This window comes from Neltuma alba, unplaced genomic scaffold (genome assembly GCF_004799145.2).
Source record: "Neltuma alba isolate B1F8T4 unplaced genomic scaffold, ASM479914v2 tig00003932_pilon, whole genome shotgun sequence".
NCBI lineage: Eukaryota > Viridiplantae > Streptophyta > Magnoliopsida > Fabales > Fabaceae > Neltuma > Neltuma alba.
This window is the reverse complement of record NW_021633485.1, coordinates 70,758-79,760: the sequence shown is the minus strand read 5'-3', so window position 1 is coordinate 79,760 and position 9,003 is coordinate 70,758. Positions and strand designations below refer to the sequence as shown.

Sequence of the window (9,003 nt, the reverse complement as noted above, 5' to 3'; positions counted from 1 at the left end):
ATAATTAATACAAAATTTTATATATCAAACATATTTTCAATGTGTAATTTTTTTCGGCTAAGTATAAGTATCCTTTTATTAAAAACAATCATGTTCAAAATACTACAGGTATTAAAATGTGTTATAATATTCAAGTACTATTATAAGAAAAAAAATTGGATGTCGTCACATTGAATTGGAGTACTTCTTATATTTTGCACGTTGGTATTCCCATATCTCATCCGTCATTTGGTAAGAAATTCTTTCTCTTATTTATAATTTCTCTTCTTCTCATATTGATGTAATCCCTAAAATAGTTTTCTTTCTTTTAATATAGGTTATTTGTTTGTAATACTTGAACTCGTCTTTTTGATATATCATTTTGTCGTGATTCAAAAAAAAAAAAAGAAGGCCCGGAGTCAAAAGTACATTTCAATACATCCACAATTTTTGCCCAAAGTGAAAGGGGAAAAACTGTTTTTTGGAGGGTGGTAATACATAAACCTCCGCCCGCTAGTTAGGGGACATTTAAAAAATATTTTCACATAATTCGAAATTCTTTTCATGTGCTCATCTCGGACTTTATAAAATTGTTTCTAAAAAGCTAATTCAAATACTATCTTAACTTGAGTTATCCTTTGGCACAGTCAAAAGGACACTTCTATTTAACATTATCTTGTATATTAAACAAAATCACAGACACAAACACACAGTCAAAGAAGCATAGTTTTAATGGTTAGATTAAGTAAAAGCGCTCAATTTCTCTTAAATAAAATCGATGGTCCAAATCTTGTAAATAAAAAAAAATACTAGCAAAGTTACACCGAGCAAAAGCCGGCAATACTCAAATATAATATGGTATATTACATATAAGATAGTTACTAAAATTAATAAGGGCGACTTTCAGCTATTTTTGTTATTAGAAGATGCCAAAGTAAACGAAAGCAATTAAGGACAAGAAACAGTCAAATGTGTCGAAACCAAAGGAATAAAAAGTCGAAGGTCACCCTATAGAACATCGTTCTCTATATATATACATTTGTAGCGCCCTCGTCCCCTTCAACTCAAACTTGAAGGCAAGCCTCTATATTGAGTATATCTATACCTGATACTGATAAATCTTATTATTACCAAACATGGCTGCCTCTCTTTTCAAGTTCACTGTCTTCCTCTGCATTGCCCTCGTCCTTTTCTCTCCCAACGGTTAGTTTATACCAATCATCACCAAACACCCACCTTTTTTCTGTCTCACATTTGAAGAAGGTTAAGAATCTTCACATCAGTTAGCTTAAGTTATTAGCAGCCGAATAATACTGTTCACCTCTAATTAAATGCTAATTTTGAACACTTCGATCGTATGAAAGCATATATATTTTCACCCAACTCGCCAAATCACTTTTCATGGGAAATTTTGTTTTACAAGAGAGTCACAGACACACGTATGTATTGAGAAGTGCGTGCGTGCGTGTGTGCGTATTGGTGCACATCATCCTACTAGTGCAATTCGAGTTATTTACACATACATCTTCACGCAGTGATGCGTGGATTGTTTCCATATGGGTTAATGGATGTGCATGGTCTCTTACGAGAGTGTGTGTGTTTGTGTTTTATGCAGAGAATGTTGCAGAAGCGAAAGTTTGTCCGAAACTAAGCAAAACATATTATGGGGTTTGTAGCCACGATTTTCACTGTCATGCTAAATGCTTAAAAGAGGGAGCCTATCAGGGAAGTTGCAAATATCCTTATCATGGTGCTCACAAGCGTGCTTGCTTTTGTTACTACAAGTGCTGAGGCAAAGCTATAATAACATGCCTGCTTGCTTCCTTATCATGCTCATCTCAAGCAGTTCCTGTCTGTGCTTTATATGTAATGGATATATAACATAAATAAATATAGTGCTTTCAGTTAAAGCACAACGACGAAGGTGCTTGGTTTTACGTTAGAAACCACAAAAATCATGATTTTGGTGCTTTTTAACATGAAGCCAAACACACTTATATGTTATTTCTCATGGTTATGTTTGGCGGCTGTTAGGCTGCTTATGTCTTTGTGTGGTGTGTTGTCGATTACTTTTATGTTCTTTCTCATGATTTGCTTTGTGTCTTTTGTCTGGATATATACGAATGGCATATGTTTACAGTTATATATAATGAAGGGTTCAGTTGTTTTGGGAGAAAAAAAAAAAAAACACTACGCGGCTGTTTGCTATTGCGAGCAGGGTCATTGTATTTCATATGTCTTGTATTTAGTTATCTACCAAACACGTCATCCCACTAGAATACAGACAATACCAAACAATACAACTCATATTCATATATGAATCAAGTGTCCGTCTCTTTCTGAGACCTCACGATGGATCTAAGTAATATGGTATAGAATTATCCAAAGAAGAAGAAACAGTCACAGAAAATAACTAGAAGACAAATATGCAAAAAAGGCACAAATCTAAAGGGAAGTTTGGGTAGAAACCAAATTATGATTTTAAAAATAATTTTACAGTATACAAATAGGTACATGAGAGGAGTTTTATCTCAGGCTTATGTAAAAAGCACTTTAGGAGAAACCAAACACCCCCAAAATATAGCTCAACTAAAGCAGGCAACAAGAATTTTTTTATCTGCCAAAAGGGTACCAGGATTCTGGGCAAATTCAACCCCAAGAACCAAATAAAAGGCCCCAAAAAAAAAGAGGCAAAACATGAATTACAATTATCAATATTAATCTTTTGGCCATAATTATTAGTATTATTCAATTCTACTTTCTTTTACATGGAATATATCTCAACGGTTTCGAATATGTATTGATGTTTAAAAGTATACATGCTTTGCTAGTATCTACAAGTACTCTCTCAACACTCCTTGTGCAATCGGTTATTCGGTTCAGTCTGATCTAGAAACCGAAATAATCGATGACCGAGTTGAAATATTTTTAAACACCAAACTGAACCGATCTTCTCTCAATAACAGAATAGAACCGACATCAGTTCGGCTTCGGTTAGTTTAATAGGCATATTGGTTTTTCTCCTGTTTAGACCTACCATGAAGTCTCAAACGTATTTGTTTGATGTTGAACATAAACGGTGACTTGGCAAACGAGACAGAGATAAAAGATGAATGGCGACTTAGCAAGTGTGTGTGCTTGTGTTTGATGTTGAACAGTGAGGAAAAGAAGAAAAAGCTTAGATGAAGCAATAAGCATAGACATCACATAGGAGAAGAGAACAAAAGCGTTGATGTGGGGGTAGAGAGAGGGGAGGTCAACACCGTGACAGGAAAGAATATCAGTAAGAGAATGTGAAGCAGAGAGCGTTAGAGCAAGTTGAGGCCGATGATGCTCTTTGAGATAGATTGGCAAGAAAAAAATGGCGTTTCTGAAATTGTGCGGTGGGCCTCCCATCAGGTGGGAGGAGGAGGCTGTGGTAGGAGAAAATGAAAAATGATATGTTGTCTTATCTTAGGGTTTAGAAATATACTTGGCCTATTAGCTTTTAGCTTGCTTAGATTCTTATTACGTATACATATATACTATTATGTATACTCATATTTTGGTTTAAAACTGGTTTTTTTTTCAATAATCGAACACCAAAATTTAAAAAAAGTAAAACCAAATCAAAATAGAACACCGAAATAACTGACCCAAAAATACATGTGGTTCAGTTTGGTGACTGATCGATCTGTTTGGCCACCAACTAGATTGTGGGAAGTAATTTTAGTACTTTAATTTGTATTATGAGACATTTTAGTAATTATATTTCTTTGTGGGAAGTAATTTCCCTTCTTTTTTCTTTTTTTTTGATAGAAGTCGAACTACCCAATGCTGGTACAAAATTATCCAGTGTCCAAATACATATATTGCCTATCCTTCGCCATGACTTCCTGCAAGTCTCGCGAGGGCGACGTAATGAAGTGGAAACCATGAGGTACGTTCAGGGCTTGTTTTGCCAAAAAGTCAGCTGCGTGATTTGCTGTTCTGGCTACGTGCTCTATCCTCACGCTCAGTCGTGAGAAAGCACGCCCTTGATTTCTGTAACGAGACTGTAGTCTCTGTGACGTTGATCGATCTCAGACGAGACTAGCGTAACCACTTCCGTTGCATCGGATTCTACCACAAGTCTGCACATGCCTTGCTCCCAAGCCATTTTCAACCCAAGCAGTAGCGCCCACAGCTCTGCTATGACGCTATCTCCATGATGATGATGGTATATCCAATTAAAATATTATTCAAATTCAAAATTAATTATTAATTTTTTTCATTTGAGCCTCCATTTGAAATTGTATTTATTTATAATGTTTTTCTTTTAATCAATCTATTCAAATCTCAATCAACGTGTTATTTAAGTCTCATTAATTATATTTAGATCTCATAATTTTATACCCGACTCATTTTCAAACGATTTAGATATTACAAATTTTCAAGAATATAGTTGATGATTAATAGTTGATGGTGCTTCAGTTCATTAAATTAAAGCACTATGTACGTACATACGTACGAACGCGTCAAAGTTCATGTACCTAATTTCTGGTGTTAATGTGTTTCTCCTGTATGCGTTTTGTTTATGACTTGGTATGTGTTTCAAGTTCTATAATGAAGGATATTCCATCAGTTGTTAATAAAATATCATCCACAACGTAATTTCAATCTTTCTACTCTTTTTTTTTTCAAAAAAATAATGTTATATTGATTGGTCTAAATACATGGTTATCATGTCATGAATTTATAGTAGAAAAAGGTATTAAGATTTTGAATTTTGAAAAATGAATCGAAATTTTAATCCAATGCTTTTATTACATCAAATTATAAATTAATATCTAACAACTATAAAAAATTACACTATATAATTTATAAAAAATAATGCAACTCATTTCATAATGTCACATCTAACTGGTGAAAATTAATGACTGTGGAAAATTTGCACATGAAAGTTACCGGTTTATTAACACACTCACCTGGATATATGAAAGAATTAATAATATTACTTTGTACGGAATTTAAAGAATAACCGGCGTTAATACGGATCATATTAATTAATATTACCTTTTTTTGGCTTAAAAACTAAAAATATTATTCAAGTCGATGATTTTAGGAAGAAAACAAGAGAAATCAAAGAAAATATTGAAGAAATTTTGGCAAAACCTGAGTTACAATTATCATTATCAATATTATTCTACTCTACACGCTTTATTTTATACTACCTCCGGTCCTAATTATAAGACCCAGTTGACTAATTTGAGGAGATTAAGGAAGTAAGTTAAGTTAGTTATTTGTAACAAATAAGTGTTGTCATTCCTAAAATATCCTTGCTAATTAAGTATGTTGGTTAGAACTATCATTATTAGAAGGACTATCTTGGAAAACAATGCATAAATACGAGAGACAAAATGGATTGGGGTCTTATAATTAGGACCAAACTAAAAGTCAAATGGGGTCTTATATTAAGGACCGGAGGTAGTATATAAAATCTTAATATCAGCGTATACTGACCTTGCAAGTTTGCTTAGCACGCAAAGAAACAGCTCAGGATTGGTTTATGACAAATTCTTTTTTGACCCAACATATTTGCATATTTGTAAAAGAACGAATTTTTTTTTTTTAAAAACGCTTTGAAGAAATTAAGAAACAGCCATCCCAAATTCGACAGCTACAATGATCGTTACGTTGTTGACTTGTTATAAAGAAATGAGGTAGTCTCTGTTAAAACAAGAAAAAGAAAATTATTGTTGGGTATTTAATAAGTCAGTGGTTGGGCAAATGGATAAGGATCCAGATAAGACCAGGCCAATGGGAGTATATCTACAGTCTTAATGCCAAAACAAACAAAAACAATTTTACAACATCCTTAATAATTTACTCCTCCGGTCATTAACATAGGACCCAATTCTTAAGTTGGTTTTGGTCCTAAATATAATACCCATTTCTCATATCTATCAATTTTCTCTAAAATACCCTTATAGATACTCTCTCAACCATAATCAAGTAGAAGAGGGAGAGGGGGTATTAAGAAAGATGATTATAGTGTTTTAGGAAAAATGTGTCATTTTTCTTATAATTAACTAACTTACCAATTTCCTTAATCTAATCTAATTAGTTAAATGGGTCTTATATTAAAGACCGGAGGAGTATATGCTTAAAAACATGTTCAAGAGAATGGAGATGTCATTGACAATTACAGCCTTTATACCGATTCAAATTTGCCAAGTCTCTCTTGTCTATTGAAACAATTTCGTATATACTATGAAAGAAAAGTCACTGGCTGGGTATTATAAAATTATGTATAATGATATAGAAATTTAAATATAAAAATGTTATAATATTAGAAATATATACCCAATGCGTAAATCTTCTCGGTTTTGCCCCTGGTTGCTGCATGGTTTGCTTGCTGAGATCTTTGATTTGGTGACTGATCGAAGTTCCTTTTCCTTTCTCTCACTCCTATAGCCTCAAAGGGAGTTGGGACCTAACGGTTTGATTTTGGAATCTGTAGCATACTTCTGAGGCTAAAAGAGAATGCATTGGCTAATTTGTCAGTTCTCCAGCTTATTTAATTTGTTGACTGTCTTTTTGTTGCGGTCTTCTTTCCTTTTTGCATTTTTCTGTTGAACTATTTGTTTCAGTCTCTTATTGGTAATTGAAGTATGCTTTTCTGGTAAAAAAAAAAAAAGAACCAATATGTAAATTCTCTGAAAATATCGATTTATAAAAAAATACATAAAATGTTTGGATCATCAAAAGTTTAAAATAAAGTGATGTATAGTTTTAATAATTAATACAAAAATTTTATATACCAAATATATTTCCAATGTGTAATTTTTTTTCGGCTAAGCATAACCATCCCCTTATTGAGAGTAATAATATTCGAGGTATTATGAGTATTAAATATGTTATAATATTCAAGTACTATTATAAAGAGAGAAAAAATTGGATGACGTCACATTGAATTGGAGTACTTCTTACATTTTCCAGGTCGGTATTCCCATATCTCATCCATTGTTTGAAAAGAAATAATTTCTCTTATTTATAATTTCTCTTCTTCTTATATTGATATAATCCTAAAAGTAGTTTTCTTTCTTTTAATATGGCTAGCTGGTATACGTTATTTGTTTGTAATATTTGAACTCGTCTTTTTGACATATCATTTTGTCGTTATTAAAAAAGGCCCAAAGTCAAAAGGACCCAATACATCAAAATTTTTGCTCAAAGTGAAAGGGGCAAAAATGTTTGTTTGGAGGCTGGCAATACATAAACCTCCGCCGGCTAGTTAGGGGACACTTAAAAAAATATTTTCACATAGGTCGAAATTATTTTCATATATTTATCTCGGACTTTATAAAATTGTTTCTAAAAAGCTAATTCAAATACTATCTTAACTTGAGTTATCTTTTGGCACAGTCAAAAGGAAACTTCTAATTAACATTATCTTATATACTACCTCCGGTCCTAATTATAAGAGCCAGTTGACTAATTTGAGGAGATTAAGGAAGTAAGTTAAGTTAGTTATTTATCCTGAATAGGTATTGGCTTTCTTAAAATATCCTTGCTAATCAAGTGTATTGATTAAAACTATCATTGTTAGAAGGGCTACTTTGAAAAAAAAGTATAAATATGAGAGATAAAGTAGATTGGGATATGATATTTAGGACTAAAATAAAAGTCAAACAGGGTCTTATATTAAGGATTGGAGGTAGTATTAAACAAAATCCCAGACACAAACACACAGTCAAAGAAGCATAATTTTAATGGTTGGATTAAGTAAAAGCGCTCAATTTCTCTTAAATAAAATCGATGGTCCAAATCTTGTAAATAAAAAAAATACTAGCAAAGTTATACCCAGGAAAAGCCGGCAATACTCAAATATAATATGGTATATTACATATGAGAGAGTTAATAAAATTAATAAGGGTGACTTTCAGCTATTTTTGTTATTAAAAGATGCCAAAGTAAACGAAAGCAATTAAGGACAAGAAACAGTCAAATGTGTCGAAACCAAAGGAATAAAAAGTCGAAGGTCACCCTATAGAACATCGTTCTCTATATATATACATATGTATCGTCTTCATCCCCTTCAACTCAAGCTTGAAGGCAATCCTCTATATTGAGTATATCTATACCTGATACTGATAAATCTTATTATCACCAAACATGGCTTCCTCTCTTTTCAAGTTCACTGTCTTCCTCTGCATTGCCCTCGTCCTTTTCTCTCCCAACGGTTAGTTTATACCAATCATCACCAAACACCCACCTTTTTTCTGTCTACATTTGAAGAAGGTTAAGAATCTTCACATCAGTTAGCTTAAGTTATTAGCAGCCGAATAATACTGTTCACCTCTACGTAAATGCTAATTTTGAACACTTCGATCGTATGAAAGCATATAGATTTTCACCCAACTCGCCAAATAACTTTTTATGGGAAATTTTGTTTTACAAGAGAGTCACAGACACACGTAGGTATTGAGAAGTGCGTGCGCGCGTGTGTGGATTGGTGCACATCATCCTACTAGTCCAATTCGAGTTATTTACACATACATCTTCACGCAGTGATGCGTGGATTGTTTCCATATGGGTTAATGGATGTGCATGGTCTCTTACGAGAGTGTGTGTGTTTGTGTTTTATGCAGAGAATGTTGCAGAAGCGAAAGTTTGTCCGAAACTAAGCAAAACATATTATGGGGTTTGTAGCCACGATTTTCACTGTCATGCTAAATGCTTAAAAGAGGGAGCCTATCAGGGAAGTTGCAAATATCCTTATCATGGTGCTCACAAGCGTGCTTGCTTTTGTTACTACAAGTGCTGAGGCAAAGCTATAATAACATGCCTGCTTGCTCCTTATCATGCTCATCTCAAGCAGTTCCTGTCTGTGCTTTATATGTAATGGATATATAACATAAATAAATATAGTGCTTTCAGTTAAAGCACAACGACGAAGGTGCTTGGTTTTACGTTAGAAACCACAAAATCATGATTTTGGTGCTTTTTAACATGAAGCCAAACACACTTATATGTTATTTCTCATGGTTATGTTTGGCGGCT

General features: G+C 33.3%; 2 long non-coding RNA genes across 2 annotated transcripts; both read left to right on the top strand.

Annotated features, from left to right (window-relative positions):
• Positions 1–1,047: 1,047 nt before the first annotated feature.
• On the top strand, positions 1,048–2,077 carry LOC114743080 (uncharacterized). Its single transcript, XR_003739963.1, has 2 exons — positions 1,048–1,182; positions 1,595–2,077. It is a non-coding gene; the product is annotated as an uncharacterized LOC114743080 (long non-coding RNA).
• A 6,033-nt stretch (positions 2,078–8,110) lies between these two features.
• On the top strand, positions 8,111–8,628 carry LOC114743081 (uncharacterized). Its single transcript, XR_003739964.1, has 2 exons — positions 8,111–8,182; positions 8,592–8,628. It is a non-coding gene; the product is annotated as an uncharacterized LOC114743081 (long non-coding RNA).
• The last annotated feature ends 375 nt before the right edge of the window (positions 8,629–9,003 follow it).